General features: G+C 43.7%; 1 protein-coding gene across 1 annotated transcript in view; it reads left to right on the top strand.

Moving 5' to 3' along the window:
* Positions 1–4,866: 4,866 nt before the first annotated feature.
* LOC106572707 (vasopressin V2 receptor) overlaps positions 4,867–22,355 on the top strand; it is a 72,234-nt gene continuing 54,745 nt past the window's right edge. Inside the window, exons 1-2 of the mRNA XM_045696361.2 lie at positions 4,867–5,263; positions 8,227–8,285. The gene's annotated coding sequence lies outside the window, so the exon portion shown is untranslated. The remainder of the gene's footprint in view (positions 5,264–8,226; positions 8,286–22,355) is intronic.

Below are 22,355 nucleotides of genomic sequence, written 5' to 3'. Positions count from 1 at the left end.
TGTAGATACCTACCTACACAGGCATGGTGAGGTTCCAGGTGGGGTGTGTAGTTACCTACCTACACAGGCATGGTGAGGTTCCAGGTGGGGTGTGTAGTTACCTACCTACACGGGTGTGTTGAGGTGCCAGGTGGGGTGTGTAGTTACCTACCTACACAGGCATGGTGAGGTTCCAGGTGGGGTGTGTAGTTACCTACCTACACAGGCATGGTGAGGTTCCAGGTGGGGTGTGTAGTTACCTACCTACACAGGCATGTTGAGGTTCCAGGTGGGGTGTGTAGATACCTACCTACACAGGTGTGTTGAGGTGCCAGGTAGGGTGTGTAGTTACCTACCTACACAGGTGTGGTGAGGTTCCAGGTGGGGTGTGTAGTTACCTACCTACACAGGTGTGTTGAGGTTCCAGGTAGGGTGTGTAGTTACCTACCTACACAAGCATGGTGAGGTTCCAGGTGGGGTGTGTAGATACCTACCTACACAGGTGTGTTGAGGTGCCAGGTAGGGTGTGTAGTTACCTACCTACACAGGTGTGTTGAGTTTCCAGGTGGGGTGTGTAGTTACCTACCTACACAGGCATGGTGAGGTTCCAGGTGGGGTGTGTAGTTACCTACCTATACAGGCATGGTGAGGTTCCAGGTGGGGTGTGTAGATACCTACCTACACAGGTGTGTTGAGGTGCCAGGTAGAGTGTGTAGATACCTACCTACACAGGTGTGTTGAGGTTCCAGTTGGGTGTGTAGATACCTACCTACACAGGTGTGTTGAGGTGCCAGGTGGGGTGTTTAGTTACCTACCTACACAGGTGTGTTGAGGTGCCAGGTAGACTGTGTAGATACCTACCTACACAGGTGTGTTGAGGTTCCAGGTGGGGTGTGTAGATACCTACCTACACAGGTGTTGAGGTTCCAGGTGGGGTGTGTAGTTACCTACCTACACAGGCATGGTGAGGTTCCAGGTAGGGTGTGTAGTTACCTACTTACACAGGTGTGTTGAGGTGCCAGGTGGGGTGTGTAGATACCTACCTACACAGGTGTGTTGAGGTGCCAGGTGGGGTGTGTAGTTACCTACCTACACAGGTGTGTTGAGGTTCCAGGTGGGGTGTGTAGTTACCTACCTACACAGGCATGGTGAGGTTCCAGGTGGGGTGTGTAGTTACCTACCTATACAGGCATGGTGAGGTTCCAGGTGGGGTGTGTAGATACCTACCTACACAGGTGTGTTGAGGTGCCAGGTAGAGTGTGTAGATACCTACCTACACAGGTGTGTTGAGGTTCCAGGTGGGGTGTGTAGATACCTACCTACACAGGTGTGTTGAGGTGCCAGGTGGGGTGTTTAGTTACCTACCTACACAGGTGTGTTGAGGTGCCAGGTAGAGTGTGTAGATACCTACCTACACAGGTGTGTTGAGGTTCCAGTTGGGGTGTGTAGATACCTACCTACACAGGTGTTGAGGTTCCAGGTGGGGTGTGTAGTTACCTACCTATACAGGCATGGTGAGGTTCCAGGTAGGGTGTGTAGTTACCTACTTACACAGGTGTGTTGAGGTGCCAGGTGGGGTGTGTAGATACCTACCTACACAGGTGTGTTGAGGTGCCAGGTGGGGTGTGTAGTTACCTACCTACACAGGTGTGTTGAGGTGCCAGGTAGAGTGTGTAGATACCTACCTACACAGGTGTGTTGAGGTTCCAGGTGGGGTGTGTAATAGCCTTGTCACAAACCCTAAAACGGGAAGCCTGGGGAAGTTCCAGGATAGAAAGCAGCTAAAGCGGGGTCGGAACCAGGTGGAAATCAGTGCTCTCCAGATTAGTGCTGTAGGAACAACAGTGCGTGAGGACAGAAAATGTCCATCATACTGTAGGCCTATGGCTGCATTGGCAATGGATGTAATATGATATGGTGCTAGGTGGATTCACATAGATGATATACTGAGAGAGATTGACAATCAAATAAAACAGATTGGAGAGTTTACAACTAGACAAAAAGAAAAGGTTCATTTGAGAATACAACACAGAAACACAAACACATTACAGACTTACCCCTTCCCCTCTTTATTGCAGGATTATGATATGTGATTCATCAACATTTACACTAGTTCACTTTGAATAATAGTTGAACAATTAAAACAAGTTTAAACACTTTAAAGAATCAACACTTCATCACTTAAAAATGTACAAATAAGCTAACTGGTATGTAAAGATTAGACAGCTTAGTCTAAACAACAACAGATCAAGGCGTAGTAGTAAGTAGGCTTTTATTACTAAAGTATCATTTCAGGCAAACAGAAAAAAGGACCTGCCCTATCCAGTACAGTAGCCTACACTCTCACTTACTGACAGTACAGCAGCCTACATTCTCACTTACTGACAGTACAGTAGCCTACACTCTCACTTACTGACAGTACAGTAGCCTACACTCTCACTTACTGACAGTACAGTAGCCTACACTCTCACTTACTGACAGTACAGTAGCCTACACTCTCACTTACTGACAGTACAGTAGCCTACACTCTCACTTACTGACAGTACAGTAGCCTACACTCTCACTTACTGACAGTACAGTAGCCTACACTCTCACTTACTGACAGTACAGTAGCCTACACTCTCACTTTACTGACAGTACAGTAGCCTACACTCTCACTTACTGACAGTACAGCAGCCTACACTCTCACTTACTGACAGTACAGTAGCCTACACTGTCACTTACTGACAGTACAGCAGCCTACACTCTCACTTACTGACAGTACAGTAGCCTACACTCTCACTTACTGACAGTACAGTAGCCTACACTCTCACTTACTGACAGTACAGTAGCCTACACTCTCACTTACTGACAGTACAGTAGCCTACACTCTCACTTTACTGACAGTACAGTAGCCTACACTCTCACTTACTGACAGTACAGTAGCCTACACTCTCACTTTACTGACAGTACAGTAGCCTACACTCTCACTTACTGACAGTACAGTAGCTAACACTCTCACTTTAATGACAGTACAGCAGCCTACACTCTCACTTACTGACAGTACAGCAGCCTACACTCTCACTTTAATGACAGTACAGTAGCCTACACTCTCACTTTACTGACAGTACAGTAGCCTACACTCTCACTTACTGACAGTACAGTAGCCTACACTCTCACTTTACTGACAGTACAGTAGCCTACACTCTCACTTTAATGACAGTACAGTAGCCTACACTCTCACTTTAATGACAGTACAGCAGCCTACACTCTCACTTTACTGACAACTGGAGCTGCAATTTCACACTCTTCCATGGCTGTTATCTACAAATACATTTGGGGACTGTGATTTTAAATTCCAATGAATACATCATTGTAGCTAGCTAATAGGAAGTTAGCTAGCTGATGACATTTAATTAACTTAGCCAAGGGGCCTCCTGAGTGGCGCAGCGGGTTTGTAACATTTGAAAAATGTATTTACTTACTTGAATAGGTTCTCCCACTGCCTCCGTTTTTTGGGGTCCTTATGGAATTTTTGGATATTTATTAGGATCCCTATTAGCTGTTGCGAAAGCAGCAGCTACTTTTCCTGGGTTCCACACAAATACACACAAACTATCTAGATCAAATAGCGGAGAGGTGTTGTGCCATGAGGTGTTGCTTTATCTGTTTTTGAAACCAGGTTTGCTATTAATTTGAGCAATATGAGATGGAATGGAATTCCATGCAATAATGGCCCTATATAATACTGTACGCTTTCTTGGATTTGTTCTGGATTTGGGGACTGTGAAAAGACCCCTGGTGGCATGTCTGGTGGAGTATTTCATTCAAACCGTTTTTCCAATCGGCAGCAAAGTGATTTTGGAGGTATGGCAATGTGAGACTAGGTGTGTAGTTACCTACCTACAATACACAGGTGTGTTCGGGTAGTGCCAGGTGGGGTGTGTAGTTACCTACCTACAATACACAGGTGTGTTCGGGTAGTGCCAGGTGGGGTGTGTAGTTACCTACCTACAATACACAGGTGTGTTCGGGTAGTGCCAGGTGGGGTGTGTAGTTACCTACCTACAATACACAGGTGTGTTCGGGTAGTGCCAGGTGGGGTGTGTAGTTGACTTAACTGAGTCAGCCTATAGTTATTCATAGATTGTGGTATTCAGGTGATCAGGCAGGCCACAACAGGAAACCCCATATTGCTTACCACAGGTTGTACATGTTTAGTAACAATGTTGTGAACAGAGGGGGGGATTAAGTGATGAGACAGCGTGAAAACAACAATAACTAATAATAAGGACAGGAGTAAATTGTCAGTGACGCAGTAAACACATAGCAACACCTTAAACAGTATTGTATATGTACTCTCTCTGTCTCGCTCTCTCTCTCTCTCTGTCTCTCTCTCCAACAACAACAGCATCAACAACAACAACAACATCCGTATAGGTTGCATACAGTATAGTATATCTAGCCTATTGCAATGGGTTGTCTCTCTCTCTCTCTCTCTCTCTCTCTCTCTCTATCAAAATTCAATTCAAAGGGCTTTATTGGCATGGGAAACATATGTTTACATTGCCTAAGCAAGTGAAATAGATCATAAACAAAAGTGAAATAAACAATACAAAATGAACAGTAAACATTACAATCACAAAAGTTTCAAAGGAATAGAGACATTTCAAATGTCATATTATGGCTATGTACAGTGTACAGACTCTTTCTCTCTCATATACTTCATTGGTATGTATAAAAACATTGTCTCCCCTCCCCTCTGGATGTTAGCTCCTCCTCCCATCCTAGAGGACAGCTAGTTTGACCCAGGAGGAGGGCAAAATGGGAGGAGGAGAGGGTGGGAGAAGAGTGAAGGAGGGATGGTAATAGCAGACGGAGCTTATATTCAGTCCAGTCAGTGAGTAGAGTCTCTCAGAGGTAGCAGAGGAGAGAGGGACACACACGGAGCCTGGCAACTAATGGATTACTCTCAGACTGTTGTGAACTACACAGCAGCCAAATGCCATCAACCACAAGGCAAATACAGTACAGATATATTGACACATATTTAACTACAGCCTATAACACCCTACAAGCTCTGAACACATTTAGATCACACAACATTTGAGACAGACAGTTCTAACACTGGTCTCTTCATCTATATTAGCGTAAACAGACAAACTGATTCAATGATCCCTCACACAAAAACAGAGACAATGGACATGCATGGACTTCACTGTTGAATCAAAGGGACAAAGATGTGAATTTTGGTGCGGATTTGGACACCTTTGTGAAACATCAATGAAGAGGATCACAAGCAAAAGTAAGTACAGTCCCTCACCTTTTAACTCACCTCTGTGTTTAGCTACCTTTCACTTTGTCTAGTAACGGAATCCTCAGATGTTACCGCAGCTGTCTGTTTGTCTGAGCACGGCAGTTTACAACAATTTATATTCAGTAAGGTGTGTGTGTGTGTGTGGATGCATTTCATAAACAGACTTTGCATACTGACAGACATGATGAGATAAGATTATACTAAAAGCTTTATGGTAAACCTGCTAGCCTCGACATTCAGATGTGTCTCTCGAAAATAGAGTCATGCTATGTAAATGTCGCCAGCTAGCCTTTATGTCAACACTCCTGATATACTTATCTGAGTTAGTTCATTAATGTTAGAACTGTCCCATCCAAGGTGAGTAGCTATGTGTTGTAGAGATTCCTATGGGAGGTCCTGAAACGTGACTGTGTATAGATCAGCTTATCATCAGTATGATCCATTTTGATGTTGATGGAAAATGAGTCTCTCTCCTTTTGTGACAAGGACAGAAAGGCCAGCACGCTATATGCTCCTTCATCCGTAAGAGTCTAGTGACGCACCCATGCGTCAATCTAAGTAACATAATAAAAAAGCTAGAGATGTTTTTTTTGTTGCATGGGCTGCGTCTCAATGCGCCACACCCGCCTATTTCAGCCTTCCACATCTGTGGTGGAAGGTGGCCAATTTACAGCGGTGTTTGTCAGACCTTAAGACGTCCCAAAAATCTTCTCACAAAAATGCCTGTATTGTCCGAACGGTTGGCCTAAAAACGAACATTGTTATCAAACAGCTTAGACTTTTAGTTAAGTACAGAAAGGCCAGCACACTACATGCTCTGTATATCACATTTGATGACAATGTTTGACCTGATGATACTCTGGATTGAAACGTTGTCATTAAGGAGGTTAAAGGTGGTACAAGGTGGTATAAGGTAATATAAAAAATGTTGACATTTATTTAACTAGGCAAGTCAGTTAAGAACAAATTCTTATTTACTATGACGGCCTAAGAACAATGGGTTAACTGCCTTGTTCAGGGGCAGAACGACAGATTTTTACCTCGTCAGCTCGGGGATTCGATCTAACCTTTCGGTTACTGGCCCAATGCTCTAACCACTAGGCTACCTGCCGTATGAGGTGCTATGAGGTGGTATGAGGTGCTATAAGGTGGTATAAGGTGGTAAGGGTTGCTATAAGGTGGTATAAGGTGGTATAATGTGCTATGAGGTGGTATGAGGCGGTATAAGGTGGTATGACGTGGTATGAGGTGGTATAAGGAGGTATGACCGCAGGCCCCAGTTTGTCTCCCGGGTGTGGCGAGCCTTCTGTGACTGACTGGGGGTCGCCCTCAGCCTCTCCTCCGGATACCAACCCCAGACCAATGGGCAGACGGAACGCCTGAACCAAGAAATAGGGAAGTACCTCCGCCAACAATGTTCTGCCTCTCCACACGACTGGAGTCGGAATATGGCCTGGGCCGAATACGCTCAGAACTCACTCATGCATTCATCCCTCCGCCTTACTCTGTTTCAGTGTGTACAGTGTGTACCAACCCCCCATGTTTCCCTGGGAGGCGAAGCCTGGTACTGTCCCAGCTGTCGCCTGTAATACCCAGAAACACTTTGCCGACAGACGCCGCCGACCTACGCCACTCTTTCACCCCGGACAGCTTGTGTGGTTCTCTACCAGAGACATCCGGCTCCGCCTCCCCTGCAAAAAGTTCTGTCTTTGCTTCATTGGTCTCTTCAAGATAACCAATCACATCAACCCTGTCACGTACCGCCTCCAGTTACCCCATCAGTATCAAATCTCCTCGTCCTTCCATGTGTCTGTTAAAACCGGCCACCTACAGTCCTCTTCATCCTCCAGTCCTCTTCATCCTCCAGTCCTCTTCATCCTCCAGTTTGAACCCGCAGTGCGCCCCCACCGTTGGACGTCGGAGGGGAACCTGCCTACACCATTCAGGCCATCCTTGATTCCAAATGCCTGAGAGGCCGCATCCACTATCTAGTGGACAGGGAAGGTTATGGGCCTGAAGACCGGTCCTGGGTCCCCGACTAGGACATCCTCGACCCAGAGATGATTCAGGCATTCCCCCGTAACTGTCTGGATCGTCCCGCTCCCTGACCTCAGGGTCAACCCCCGAACTGACCGACGCAGAATGTCGTCTCAGTCCACGACCTTGTCGAACCAGCCTGTCGGACCTCGCCCCCGAGGTAGGCGGCCGCCTCTGCTTCCCAGCCCGCCCGCTCCACCCTCTGGTGCCGTTGGGTCGTCAGGAGCCTCCCTTGGGGAGGAGGAGGGGGGGGGGTACTGTAAGGTTCTGTATTTATTTTCTTAGTCAACCTTGTGTTCTGTTCATTGTGTTCTTGAACGTAGCTCTATCTTTCATTTTTGTTCATTGATTTCACCTGTGTTAATTACTCACCTGGTCTCATCAGCTCCTTATTTAGTTCAGTTCATTCTGTTTGTGCCTTTGTGAGGTATTGTTCGTTTTGACTCTACTAAGCTTGTTCCTAGCTCGTTTGTGAGAACCAGTCATAGCCTTCAGTCCTAGTTTTGATTCACCTGCCTGTTTGCCTACCTGTGTATGACCATTGCCTGCCTGTGACCACGATTCCTGCCTTCTGCAAAGGCTTAATAAACAACTGCCGTTCCCTGCGCGTGAATCTACACCCTTTTCTCCCTGAGTATTCATTACAATATCACATCCGGCTGTAACTGTGAGTCCCATAGGGCTGGTCACAATTGGCCCAGCATCGTCCGGGTTTGGCCGGGGTAGGCTGTCATTGTAAATAAGAATTTGTTCTTAACTGACTTGCTTAGTTAAATAAATAAGGTGGTATAAAGAGCATATAGTGTGTGGACCTTTCTGTTATTTTCATGTACACCCCTAAGCCCTGTTTTGAGGTTTTTGTAGGATGTGGTTATCACCAACCATTTCTACCTCCTTCCTTCCCCCTGCTGTAGGGACACTCAGAGAGAGGACAGGACACGGGTGAGTAGGATGACCATGCACTGACAGAAAGGTGAGAGCCAAGAGAGGCAGAGAGAAGATATAGACTCACCTTGGTGTGTGTGTGTGTGTGTGTGTGTGTGTGTGTGTGTGTGTGTGTGTGTGTGTGTGTGTGTGTGTGTGTGTGTGTGTGTGTGTGTGTGTGTGTGTGTGTGTGTGTTTCTGTGTGTGTGTGTTCGCTTGTGTGTGTGTGTGTTCTGCCACACTAACCAAAACTCTTTTGATGTTGATTAATACATTTATGAACCCTGATAATTATCCAGATATACACGCATAAAGTATTAATAGTAGACAGACGCAGACAAAATCTAAAATGGCTTTGATGGCTTTTCATATCGTTCATCTAATAAGGAAAATAATCTTGAAAATCTTCAATCATTACATTTTATATTTATGTTGATGACCATCCTTATAAATGGATGTTTGTTATTAAGTAAGTAGGTAGTAAATTCTTTAGTAAGTCTTTTATGTCAAACACCCAGATGATTCTTCTCATTTCCCTCTTGGCACACTCTACGGTATTGGTATACATATTTCAATCAGAGGAAAAGGCAGATGTTCAAATTGCTTTCTTGTTTGTGCATACTGAGCTTCCATCAGGAAAACGAATGATCGTTTCGTATCAAAGGGTGTTTCTTGTTCTGATGATTCAGTTATACTGAACAAAAATATAAATGCAGCATGCACCAATTTCAACGATTTTACTGAGTTACAGTTCATATAAGGAAATTCTTTAAAACGACATTGGTAGAGAAATTAACATTCTATTCTCTGGCAACAGCTCTGGTGGACATTCCTGCAGTCAGCATGCTTGTTGCACGCTCCTTCAAAACTTGAGACATCTGTGGCATTGTGTTGTGTGACAAAACTGCACATTTTAGAGTGGCCTGTTATTGTCCCCAGCACAAGGTGCACCTGTGTAATTATCATGCTGTTTAATCACCCTGCCGGGTAGATGGATTATCTTGGGAAAGGAGGAATTTTCACTAACAGGGATGTAAACAAATTTGTGCACCACATTTTAGAGAACTACGTTTTTTGTGCATATGAAACATTTCTGGCATCTTTTATTTAATCTCATGAAACATGGGACCAACACTTTACAACTTGCATTTATATTTATGTTCAGTGTACATTTGGAACTTGTGTGGATATGATCCCCAAGTCCAAGATCTTATAGGTTTAGAGATTTTTCCAATAGAATCCTATAGGATTTTGTGTCACCTTTATCAGAATCCTACTGGAATCCTATTGGACTACTTTTATATTATTGGAAATAAAAAGTAATCATATTGGATGTTATAGGAATCTTGCAGTCCTATAGGATTTTGTGTCACCTTTATCAGAATCCTATTGGACTACTTTTTTTCTATTGGAAATCAAAAGTAACCGATTGGATCCTATATATATTTTTTTGTAACTTTTTTTTTAACATGACAAAACATGCACATACAGTTGAAGACGGAAGGTTGGAGTCATTAAAACTCCTTTTTCAACCACTCCACAAATTTCTTGTTAACAAACTATAGTTTTGGCATGTCGGTTAGGATGTCTACTTTGTGCATGACACAAGTCATTTTTCCAACAATTGTTTACAGACAAATCATTTTACTTATAATTCACTGTGTCACAATTCCAGTGGGTCAGAAGTTTACATACACTAAGTTGACTGTGCCTTTAAACAGCTTGGAAAATTCCAGAAAATGATGTCATGGCTTTAGAAGCTTCTGATAGCCCAATTGACATAATTTGAGTCAATTGGAGGTGTACCTGTAGATGTATTTCAAGGCCTACCTTCAAACTCAGTGCCTCTTTGCTTGACATCATGGGAAAATCAAAAAATCAGTGAAGACCTCATAAAAACAATTGTAGACCTCCACAAGTCTGGTTCATCCTTGGGAGCAATTTCCAAACGCCTGAAGGTACCACGTTCATCTGTACAAACAATAGTACGCAAGTATAAACACCATGGGACCACGCAGCCGTCATTACGCTCAGGAAGGAGACGCGTTCTGTCTCCTAGAGATGAGCGTACTATGGTGCGAAAAGTGCAAGTCAATCCCAGAACAACAGCAAAGGACCTTGTGAAGATGCTGGAGGAAACAGGTACAAAAGTATCTATATCCACAGTAAAACGAGTCCTATATCGACATAACCTGAAAGGCCGCTCAGCAAGCAAGAAGCCACTGCTTCAAAACCGCCATGAAAAAGCCAGACTGTGGTTTGCAACTGCACATTGGGACAAAGATTGTACTTTTTGGAGAAATGTCCTCTAGTGTGATGAAACAAAAATAGAACTGTTTGGCCATAATGACCATCGTTATGTTTGGAGGAAAAAGGGGGAGGCTTGCAAGCCGAAGAACACCATCCCAACCGTGAACCACGGGGGTGGCAGCATCATGTCGTGGGGGTGCTTTGCTGCAGGAGGGACTGGTGCACTTCACAAAATAGATAGCATCATGAGGAGGGGACATTATGTGGACATATTGAAGCAACAGCTCAAGACATCAGTCAGGAAGTTAAAGCTTGGTCGCAAATGGGTCTTCCAAATGGACAATGACCCCAAGCAAACTTCCAAAGTTGTGGCAAAATGGCTTAAGGACAACAAAGTCAAGGTATTGGAGTGGCCATCACAAAGCCCTGACCTCAATCCTATAAAGAATTTGTGGGCAGAACGGAAAAAGCGTGTGCAAGCAAGGAGGCCTACAAACCTGACTCAGTTACCCCAGCTCTGTCAGGAGGAATGGGCCAAAATTCACCCAACTTATTGTGGGAAGCTTGTGGAAGGCTACCCAAAATGTTTGACCCAAGTTAAACAATTTAAAGGCAATGCTACCAAATACTAATTGAGTGTATGTAAACTTCTGACCCACTGGGAATGTGATGAAAGAAATAAAAGCTGAAATAAATCATTCTCTTTACTATTATTCTGACATTTCACAGTCTTAAAATAAAGTGGTGATCCTAACTGACCTAAGAGAGAGAATTTTTACAATGATTAAATGTCAGGAATTGTGAAAAACTGAGTTTTAAATGTATTTGGCTAAGGTGTATGTAAACTTCCGACTTCAACTGTACAAACGACAACATATGGACACACACAAACATCCACATCATCACCCCTTCCCAGACTCACCTGCTCACAACCCCATTTCACGCACTGCCTCAAACTGACCTGTTTACCGGACGTGCTACCTTGTCCCGGACCTGCTGTTTTCGACTCTCTCTCCCTCTCTCTGTCTCTCTCTACCCCACCTGCTGTCTCGACCTCTGAATGTTCGGCAATGAAAAGCCAACTGATATAGCCACCTGACCTGTTGCACCCTCTACAACCACCGTGATTATTATTTGACCCTGCTGGTCATCTATGAACGTTTGAACATCTTCAAGGCCTTCATGGCCATATACTCTTAGAGGCTGGTTCCTCTCAAGGTTTCCTCCTAGGTCCCTGAGGTAAAACCCAACTAGGGCCGGCTCCAGGCATAAGAGACATAAACGGTCGCCTAGGGCCCCACGCCCCCCCCTCCCCCCCAGTTAGAATAATTAAATAAACAAGGTGCAAATTAGAAATTTGTCACTGACAGTCAGCGAACAATTTTTTTTATTGGTAAATTAGTCTAGCCAGCTATCTAAAGTTAATCATGGTAATCACTTAGTAATCATGGTCGAATACCGCCCGGTCACGCAGGGAACATGCCCAGGGGCCCTGAACTCCATGTGTCCCCATTGATTTTATCATTTTGTCACTCTCATTCAGATATCATTAACATGGCATAAGTCATCGACAAAATGTGTAGAATTGCAGAATATTTGCTTTAAAACTGAAAAAATATCTCTTCACATCATGGCAAAATGGGAGGAATTGCAGGAAATTGGCAGTAAAACTTTTTCCTCTCTGCCCAATGGCAAAATGTGTAGAATTGCAGGAAATGTAAATTAAAACGTATATTTTTCTCTCCACCAACCAAGTATTGCTTAGGGCCCCCAAAAGGCTAGAACCGGCCCTAAACCCAACAACCCCCTTGGCCTTGATTGTCTATTGTGTAAATAGAAAGATGTGTGCAAGTCGAATAGTGGCAACCTGAATTGACTATGACTCAAGGAGAGAACCCTCAATGCAAGTCAAGCAGCTACACAACTGTGTGTACTGCAGGTCGGTGAGTAATGGCTGTATCAGTGTGTGCAATGAGGTGTTGTCGGCTCTATTAACATTTAATAGGTTGTTTTGGCAAGATATGCTATTGTGGGACAAAGCATTCACCTGTATTGTTGCATGTCCTTTATGGTGCTATAAAGGCTAAACGGCTGAAAGGGGGGTTATATGGAGATTGAGTGGACAGATTGATTATGTGGGAGCTACAGGATACTTCAGGAGTTCAAGAGAAGTCAGCTTCTGGATTTGACTTTCACAGTATAGGCTACAAAGAGAGTGTTTTGGACATGCCACCCTCTGCAAAACGATAATGATTAATATGGACTGAAAGTTCATTTGACTTTCTAATCGACTGGACAAGGTCACAAAAAGGCAATACAACTCCTAACATAAGTGAGTAGTAGGGGTTCTGATAGTTTGTGGTGTGGGAGAGCTGAAGTATAGGTGGACAGCTAGAGGACAACACCAGTCTATAATGGTAATGTTCTGTTCCCACGTGTTCCAGAACAGAATACTGATCACAGGTTCTAGAAGTGCACGGCACCCACAGTGTGTGTCAGCGACTGAATCATCCTGGCTCAGCTGAATAATGTGTTACTGATTGGTATGTAAGTAAAGTATTTGACAATACGGAGCGAGCTGAGCGGTGTAGCATACAGCCGACTGCTCCACTTTAACGCTGCTTGCTTAGTTGGTTCACAGTACAACATGTCGTAAGACAGGAAGCTCACACACAAAAGGTTGAGCCATGCATTTTTTCCAGGGAGGCAGGCAGATAGCTCTGTTGTTGCATTTGTTGTTGTGTATGTGTGTGCGTGCGTGCGTGCGTGTGTGAGTCTGTCCGTGCATACGTGTGTGTGTGTGTGCATGCGTGTAAGAGAGAATGGTTACAAATAATACCAGTATTAATGTTTTTCTTAGAATTCTCATTATTATCATAAGTATTTGTAATTGCTGTTAATATTATTACCACTATTAACATTATCATTATTATTGCTTTATTACTAACAGCCTAGTAGGGGTGGCAGGTAGCCTAGTGGTTAGAGTGGTGGACTAGTAACCGAAAGGTTGCAAGATCGAATCCCCGATCTGAAAAGGTAAAAATCTGTCGTTCTGACCCTGAACAAGGCAGTTAACCCACTGTTCCTAGGCTGTCATTGAAAATAATACATTGTTCTTAACTGACTTTCCTAGTTAAATAAAGGTAAGAAAATAAAATGCTCCTGTCTTATTGGACCATCATGGTTATATGGTTACTTTGACAATGTAAGTGTTTAACATTCCCTGTCAATAAAGTATATTGAATTGAGAGAGCGAGAGAAAGATGAAAAGAGAGAAGAGGTGGAAAGAAAGAAATAGACAGACAGACAGAGACAGACATACAGGCAGATACAGATAGACGGAGACAGACATACAGACAGATAGGCTGACAGACAGACAGATAGACATACAGACAGATAGACATACAGATAGACAGAGACAGACAGACGGAGACATAGACAGACAAACAGACAGACAGACGGAGACATAGACATACAGACAGACGAAGACATGGACATAGACAGATAGAGAGGTGACATTCACATTTCACACATTTCACATTCACAGTCTCACAGCACATTTGGCACATGTCTCATTGAGCCTGGTCTGACGGATGGAGCATGTGTGAGCGGAGACAGAGAGAGGGAGAGAAAGACCGAATATTCCTTTGAAACTTTTGTGAGTGTAATGTTTACTTCACTTTTGCTTGTTATCTATTTCACTTGCTATGGCAATGTAAACATATACTGCTCAAAAAAATAAAGGGAACACTTAAACAACATTAGGTACCGAGATGAGATCCTCAGACCCCTTGTGAGACCATATGCTGGTGCGGTTGGCCCTGGGTTCCTCCTAATGCAAGATAATGCTAGACCTCATGTGGCTGGAGTGTGTCAGCAGTTCCTGCAAGAGGAAGGCATTGATGCTATGGACTGGCCCGCCCGTTCCCCAGACCTGAATCCAATTGAGCACATCTGGGACATCATGTCTCATTCCATCCACCAATGCCACGTTGCACCACAGACTGTCCAGGAGTTGGTGGATGCTTTAGTCCAGGTCTGGGAGGAGATCCCTCAGGAGACCATCCGCCACCTCATCAGGAGCATGCCCAGGCGTTGTAGGGAGGTCATACAGGCACGTGGAGGCCACACACACTACTGAGCCTAATTTTGACTTGTTTTAAGGACATTACATCAAAGTTGGATCAGCCTGTAGTGTGGTTTTCCACTTTAATTTTGAGTGTGACTCCAAATCAAGACCGCCATGGGTTGATAAATTGGATTTCCAGTGATTATTTTGGTGTGATTTTGTTGTCAGCACATTCAACTATGTAAAGAAAAAAGTATTTAATAAGATTATTTCTTTCATTTCTAGGATGTGTTGTTTAAGTGTTCCCTTTATTTTTTTGAGCAGTGTATATTTCCCATTACAATAAAGCCCATTGAAGAGAGAGAGAGAGAGAGAGAGAGAGAGAGAGAGAGAGAGAGAGAGAGATATGGTGAAAGATGTAACCGACCACTACAATGTTTTCTCCAGCACTGTAACTACCTGTTTGGTGTCAGGGTAAAACCCTAAGGCACTAAAAACATTTCTATAAGCTTCTGTAAGATAGAGGGGGAGAAAAGATGGAAAGGAGAGGGGGACAGAGAGGCATGTATGGAGGTGTGAAGGGGGACAGAGAGGCATGTACGGAGGTGTGAAGGGGGACAGAGAGGCATGTACGGAGGTGTGAAGGGGGACAGAGAGGCATGTACGGAGGTGTGAAGGGGGACAGAGAGGCATGTACGGAGGTGTGAAGGGGGACAGATAGGCATGTACGGAGGTGTGAAGGGGGACAGAGAGGCATGTACGGAGGTGTGAAGGGGGACAGAGAGGCATGTACGGAGGTGTGAAGGGGGACAGAGAGGCATGTACGGAGGTGTGAAGGGGGACAGAGAGGCATGTACGGAGGTGTGAAGGGGGACAGAGAGGTATGTATGGAGGTGTGAAGGGGGACAGAGAGGCATGTATGGAGGTGTGAAGGGGGACAGAGAGGCATGTATGGAGGTGTGAAGGGGGACAGGGATAGGGATGGTTCCACACTCTCCAGAAGGAAAGCAGGAAGCAGGGATCAGGTTTATTTGTTTTAATCAGAGTAAAAGCTGCAGCCGTTATGTCAATATCAAATCATTTCTGGGTAACAATTAAGTACCTTACTGTAATAGATTTCCATTTAAACGGCCAAAAATAGCTATTTTTTGTTTTTGCAAAAAACGATTCTCAAGCAAGAATTTTGGTAGGACTGCCTGGGAGTGGTCTGACTGGGGAGGGGAAACTGAAAACTAGCTGTTATTGGCAGAGAGGTTTGGAACTCTCTTTGTTATTGGTCTATTAACCAATTTACCGCAAGGTGATGTAACCATGGAAAGCCAAAACTCCCGCCCATGCAAACCTGCTGATTAAAAGTTCCTGTGTAGATTTGTATTTTAAACCAGCAACTATCAAGAAATAATACTGCTACATTTTTTCACACTTTTACAGTGTTAGTTAGATGTTGTACAATATGATAAAAAAAACTGAATTTGGAGATTACTGGGCCTTTAAGGTAAAGAAAGGCTCTGAGGGGAGTGTGTGGCTACAGACCATCTCACAAAATATGACGGAACAATTTCTAGTTCGCACGAAGGTTGTGAATGGGAGTGCTTGTTTTCTGCCAGTGAAATTAGCAGAGATTAGGCTGTATGACTCCCACCTCTCTAATAACTCTATACATCAAATAATCAATGTGAAAAATGACTGATATAAAGAGTGGTGTGTGTGTGTGTGTGTGTGTGTGTGTGTGTGTGTGTGTGTGTGTGTGTGTGTGTGTGTGTGTGTGTGTGTGTGTGTGTGTGTGTGTGTGTGTGTGTGTGTGTGTGTGTGTGTGTGTGCGTGCGCGTGCGTGCGTGCGTGCGTGCGTGCGTGCGTGCGTGCGGTGCAGCTCTTCACCACATCATTCATCAGTGTATGTATGTGTGCAAATCATGCTTATCGTGCATTTTGTGTTAACATAGAGGCAGGGTTGCACGGGAAGAGGATTTTTTATTTATTTTATTATCTGAGAAAAATATGACCCAAATAGCCCCCTATTCCTTATATAAGGCCTTATATAATGCAATATAAAATAACATGATCAACAGTATCAAAAGTTTTAGACAGGTCCACAAACAAAGCAGCACATTTCATTTTAGTGTCTGAAGCACTGACAAGATCATTAATAACTAAAGTGGTTGCTTTAATAGCGCTCTGCCCAGGCCTAAACCCTGACTGGTTTACATTCAAAATACATTTCTCAGATAAAAAAGGTATACATTGACCAAGGTTGCACCCTGGACAACCACTGTGATTATTATTATTTGACCCTGCTGGTCATCTATGAACATTTGAACATCTTGGCCATGTTCTGTTATAATCTCCACCCGGCACAGCCAGAAGAGGACTGGCCACCCCTCATAGCCTGGTTCCTCTCTAGGTTTCTTCCTAGGTTCTGGCCTTTCTAAGGAGTTTTTCCTAGCCACCGTGCTTCTACACCTGCATTGCTTGCTGTTTGGGGTTTTAGGCTGGGTTTCTGTACAGCACTTTGAGATATAAGCTGATGTAAGAAGGGCTTTTATAAATTAATTTGATTTGATTCGAGAAGGAAGCCTTGAAAGGGGGAGATAAGTATGAAGATCCCTACTATGCCCTCCCTTATGGAGTGGCAGCACAAGAGATGATTTCCATACTTCTGGAATATTTCCTAAGAACAATGTTGAATTAAAAATGTGGGTTATTGAGCCAACAATGATGGGAGCTGCACACTGAAGCAGACCAAATAAAATAAAATGTTATTGGTCACATACACATGGTTAGCAGGTGTTATTGTGAGTGTAGTGAAATGCTTATGCTTCTAGATCTGACAGTGTAGCAGTATCTAACAGGTAATATCTAACAATTCCACAACAAAACCTAATACACACAATCTAGTGAAGGAATGGGATGACAATATATAAGTATAAAATATATGGATGAGCAGTGACAGAGTGGCTAACATGCAATAGATAGTAAAGAATACATAGTGAAGGATACATTATATACATATGAGATGAGTAATGTAAGATATGTAAACATTCTTGAAGTGGCATTATTAAAGTGACTAGTGTTCCATTTATTAAAGTGGCCAATGATATCAAGTCTGTAGGTAGGCAGCCGTCTCTCTGTGCTAGTGGTGGCTGTTTAACAATCTGATGACCTTGAGATAGAAGCTGTTTTTCAATCTCTCTGTCCCAGCTTTGATGCACCTGCACTGACCTCGCCTTCTGAATGGAGTGGGGTGAACATGTAGTGGCTCGGGTGGTTATTGTCCTTGATGATCTTTTTTTCGTTCCTTTGGTGTTGCAGGTGTCCTGGAGGGCAGGTAGTTTGCCACCGGATGATGCGTTATGCAGACCGCACCAACCTCTGGAGAGCCCTGCGGTTGTGGGTGGTACAGTTGTCGTACCAGGCGGTGATACAGCCCGACAGGATGCTCTCAATTGTGCACCTGTCAAATCAAATCAAATGTATTTATATAGCCCTTCTTACATCAGCTGATATCGCAAAGTGCTGTACAGAAACCCAGTCTAAAACCCCAAACAGCAAGCAATGAAATTAGAGGGTATTAAGGTGTTGAATGCTGAGCTGTAGTCAATGAACAGCATTCTTACATAGGTATTCCTCTTGTCCAGATGGGATAGGGCAGTGTGGAGTGTGATGGCGATTGCATCGGCTGTGGACTTATTGGGGTGGTAAGCAAATTGGAGTGGGTCTAAGGTAACAGGTAGGGTGGAGGTGATATGATCCTTGGGTGATATGGCCCTTGACTAGTCTCTCAAAGCACTTCATGATGACAGAAGTGAGTGCTACAGGGCAGTAGTCATTTAGCTCAGTTACCTTAGCTTTCTTGGGAACAGAAAGAATGTTGGCCATCTTGAAGCATGTAGAGACAGCAGACTGGTATAGGGACAGATTGAGTATGTCCGTAAACACACCAGCCAGCTGGTCTGCGCATGCTCTGAGGACACGGCTTGGGATGCTGTCTGGCAGCCTTGGGAGGGTTAACACGTTTAAATGTTTTACTCACGTCGGCCATGGGAAAGGAGAGCCCACAGTCTTTGGTAGCATGCCGTGTCAGTGGCACTGTATTGTCCTCAAAGCGTGCAAAGAAGTTGTTTAATTTGGCAAGACGTCGATGTCTGGTTTTCTTTTTTAAATCCGTGATTTTCTGTAGACCCTGCCACATACGTCTCGTGTTTGAGCCGTTGAATTGCGACTCCACTTTGTCTCTATACTGACGCTTTGCTTGTTTGATTACCTTACAGAGGGAATAACTACACTGTTTGTATTCGGTCATGTTTCCAGTCGCCTTGCCATGATTAAAAGCGGTGTTACGTGCTTTCAGTTTTGCGCGAATGCTGCCATCAGTCAACGGTTTCTGGTTAGGGAAGGTTTTAATAGTCAGTGGGTACAACATCTGCTATACACTTCCTTATTAACTCGCTCACCGATTCAGCGTATACGTCAATATTATTGTCTGAGGCTACCCGGAACATATCCCAGTCCACGTGATCGAAGCAATCTTGAAGCGTGGAATCTGATTGGTCAGACGAGCGTTGGATATACCTAAGCACGGGCGCTTCCTGTTTTAGTTTCTGCCTATAGGAGGCCAGCAACAAGATGGAGTCATGGTCAGATTTGCCAAAGGGAGGGTGGGGGAGGGCCTTATATGCATTGCGGAAGTTAGAGTAGCAGTGGTCGAGTGTGTTACTAGCTCGTGTACTGCAATCGATATGCTGATAGAATTTCGGAAGCCTTGTTCTCAGATTAGCTTTGCTAAAATCCCCAGCTACAATAAATGCAGCCTCAGCATATATGGTTTCCAGTTTGCATAAAGTCTAGTGAAGTTCCTTGATGGCCATCTTGGTATCTGCCTAAACGGCTGTGACGATAACCGAGGATAGTTTCCTTGGGAGATAATATGGTCGGCATTTGATTGTGAGGAATTAAAGATCAGGTAAACAAAAGGACTTGAGTTTTTGTTGTTACAATTACACCATGTGTCGTTAATCATGGAACATACACCCCCGCCCTTCTTCTTACCAGAGAGATGTTTGTTCCTGTCGACGCGATGCACTGAAAATCCTGTTGGCTGTACGGACTCCGACAGCATGGCCCCAGCTAGCCATGTCTCCATGAAACAGAGTATGTTACAATCCCGGATATCTCTTTGGAAAGCAACTCTTTTCCTAATTTCATCGACTTTGTTAACTAGGGACTGGACATTAGCGAGTAATATATTCGGAAGCGGTGGGTGGTGTGTGCGCATCCGAAGCCTCATTAGAAGACCGCTCCGGCACCCTCTCCTCCGACGGCGTTGTTTTGGGTCAGCCTCTGGAATCAGTTCAAATGCCCTGGGAGGTATAGACAAAGGATCCGCTTTGGGAAAGTTGTATTCCTGGATGTAGTGCTGGTTGTGCTGGTAAGTTGACGTCTCTCTGATATCCAATAGTTCTTCCCAGCTGTATGCAATAACACTTAAGGTTTTCTGGGCTAACAATGTAAGAAATAATACATAAAAAAACAAAATACTGCACAGTTTCCTAAGGACTTGAAGCGAAGCTGCCATCTCTATCGGCGACCAGGATCCAATTGGTTGGCCCTTGTGGATTTCTTGTTGTCTACTGCTAGCAAAGCATCTATGACTTATTGTTCTGTAAATAGCCCAAAATTAAAGCTTTGTTTATCATTCCTCTGGTCATTCAGCAAGTTTCCCCTATCAACATCCTGCCCAAATCATTGTGAATAGGCGTAGAAGTTATTTCAAAGAGATCGCCCACTGAAATAAAATGGTGATTAAACGCATCAATAATGAGGCCCGTGTCTGATTTAATTCGTTATGGCAGAGAGGAGGATGTAGAACCCTTCAGGGATTTGACAGTTTTCCAGAATTTAGCCGGGTTCCCATTACAATATGAAAATGTGGTTACATAATAATCAGAGCCTTTCCGATTTGATTTACACAATGATTCCTCAGTTGCTTTAAAACTTGCCAGTCCAGGCCTAAGCCTGCGTTCCTGGCCTTGACCCAAGCATCATCTCTTTTATGAATGACTTCTGATAATTACGGAGTGTACCAAGCATTTGATCTACCTTTAACTCTTAATTATTTGAATCCAGCATGATTATCCACAATAGCATTGAAGACATCTGTAAAGAGGCTCAAAGCTAAATCAGGTTCAGGGATAGCTGAAAACAACCAAGATCACTAAAATAAAGATCATGTAAAAAAGCCTGTTCACTGACGTTTTTAAAGTTCCTCTTTGTGATGTCACAAGGTTTTGATTTTTGTATTCTCACATCTCTAACACAAACAACTGGGCAACGGTTACTAATGTCTTTGGCTAAGACACCAGTAGAAACATATTGCTCTGGTGTATTTGTTAAAATAAGATCAATCAGTTGACTTTGAAGGATGTCTAGGGTTGGGCCGTGTAGGCTTAGTCACCAGCTGGGTCAGGTTAAGATCATTACATAGGTTTTTTTTTAGATTGTCTGAACCCTGCATTTCCCAATCATAATTTAGGTCACCCAGGATAATGACTTTTGATTTAGTAAAAGAAGACATCAATCTAGTTATTTCCTCCACTGCATAAAGGTTAGCCGAGGGACGATGGTAGACCCGTTTAACAGTTATGGATAAACATTTTTGCAAGGGAAATGGATTTCAGTAAAAATGTGCCACTCCACCACCTCTACCCTGTCTGTCAGCTCTGAACACATGATAACCCTCAATATAAATATCAGAGTCCAGAATATCCCCAGAGATTCAAGTTTCAGTCAATACCAGAATGTCTGGATTTGCCTGCGTAGCCCAGATCTTGATATAATCCAGTTTAGGAAGTAAGGTCCTAATGTTCAGATGTATCAACCCAAGTCCTTTATGATTTTTAAAGTCACATGGAAACTCCAACTCAAACAAGCTACGTTCAATAGGTGGTTGCGGGCCGTCTGATGGTTGATATTAATATAGTTGATTTCGCCATAAGATTGCATAGAACTGCACCATAGGGCCTGAGGCCGCAGCCAATGTCCATATGAGGAACTCTTATAGTAACCAATGATGGAATGTTAGAAACTGACTTACATGTGCTTTGGTTGCTATCGTGCGACAGCCCAAGCCCTCTACGTGATTTGAAAATCGAGGGGGTATTGAAGTTTATGGAATTCACATTTAAACTTAACACACTGGGTGAGAAGACCAGTGGACTCCCCTTTTGAGCTAACAATAGCAGATCTGAGAGTGGAGTTCAAACGAATGGGTACAAGATTACAACTGACAACAACCCTGGCAATATAGACAACAGTACGACAATAATGCTTATAAAGGAGGGTAGGTATTACCTAAGCGGGACTTGGTCTGTCTCTGAGTCAATATCTTAACGTGCCTTGAAATGTGAAGAGAGTGTCCAGGCTCCTGGATGTTTTGAGTGCATCTTTTGTTTCCAAAAAGTGTTGAAATGGTCAATAAAAGTTATGCCAATAGAGTGCCAGTACATTTTAAGACAGATATGAAGTGCTAAGAGCCTGCTGAACCTTTCGTAGCCGCAACCCAGCGACGGCACATGACCAGAGATAATAGGGTGCCATTTTAAGACACAGACATGACAATGTTCTGCTGTACCTGGCTGTTCTGTAGTCAACCTAATGGGAAATTCAAAAATAAAAAAGAATCCATATTTTATGTACATGAGAATGGACGTTCTGGAATGAAGAACATGGAACACATTACATGGTTGAAATACAATGTGTTTAGTTTTAGAGATGTTCAGGACCAGTTTATTACTGGCCACCCAT

The sequence above is a fragment of the Salmo salar genome, chromosome 15 (genome assembly GCF_965601325.2).
Source record: "Salmo salar chromosome 15, fSalSal1, whole genome shotgun sequence".
NCBI classification, from domain to species: Eukaryota; Metazoa; Chordata; class Actinopteri; order Salmoniformes; family Salmonidae; genus Salmo; species Salmo salar.
Note: the sequence above shows the minus strand (reverse complement) of the source record. Positions and strands in the feature narration are given on the sequence as shown.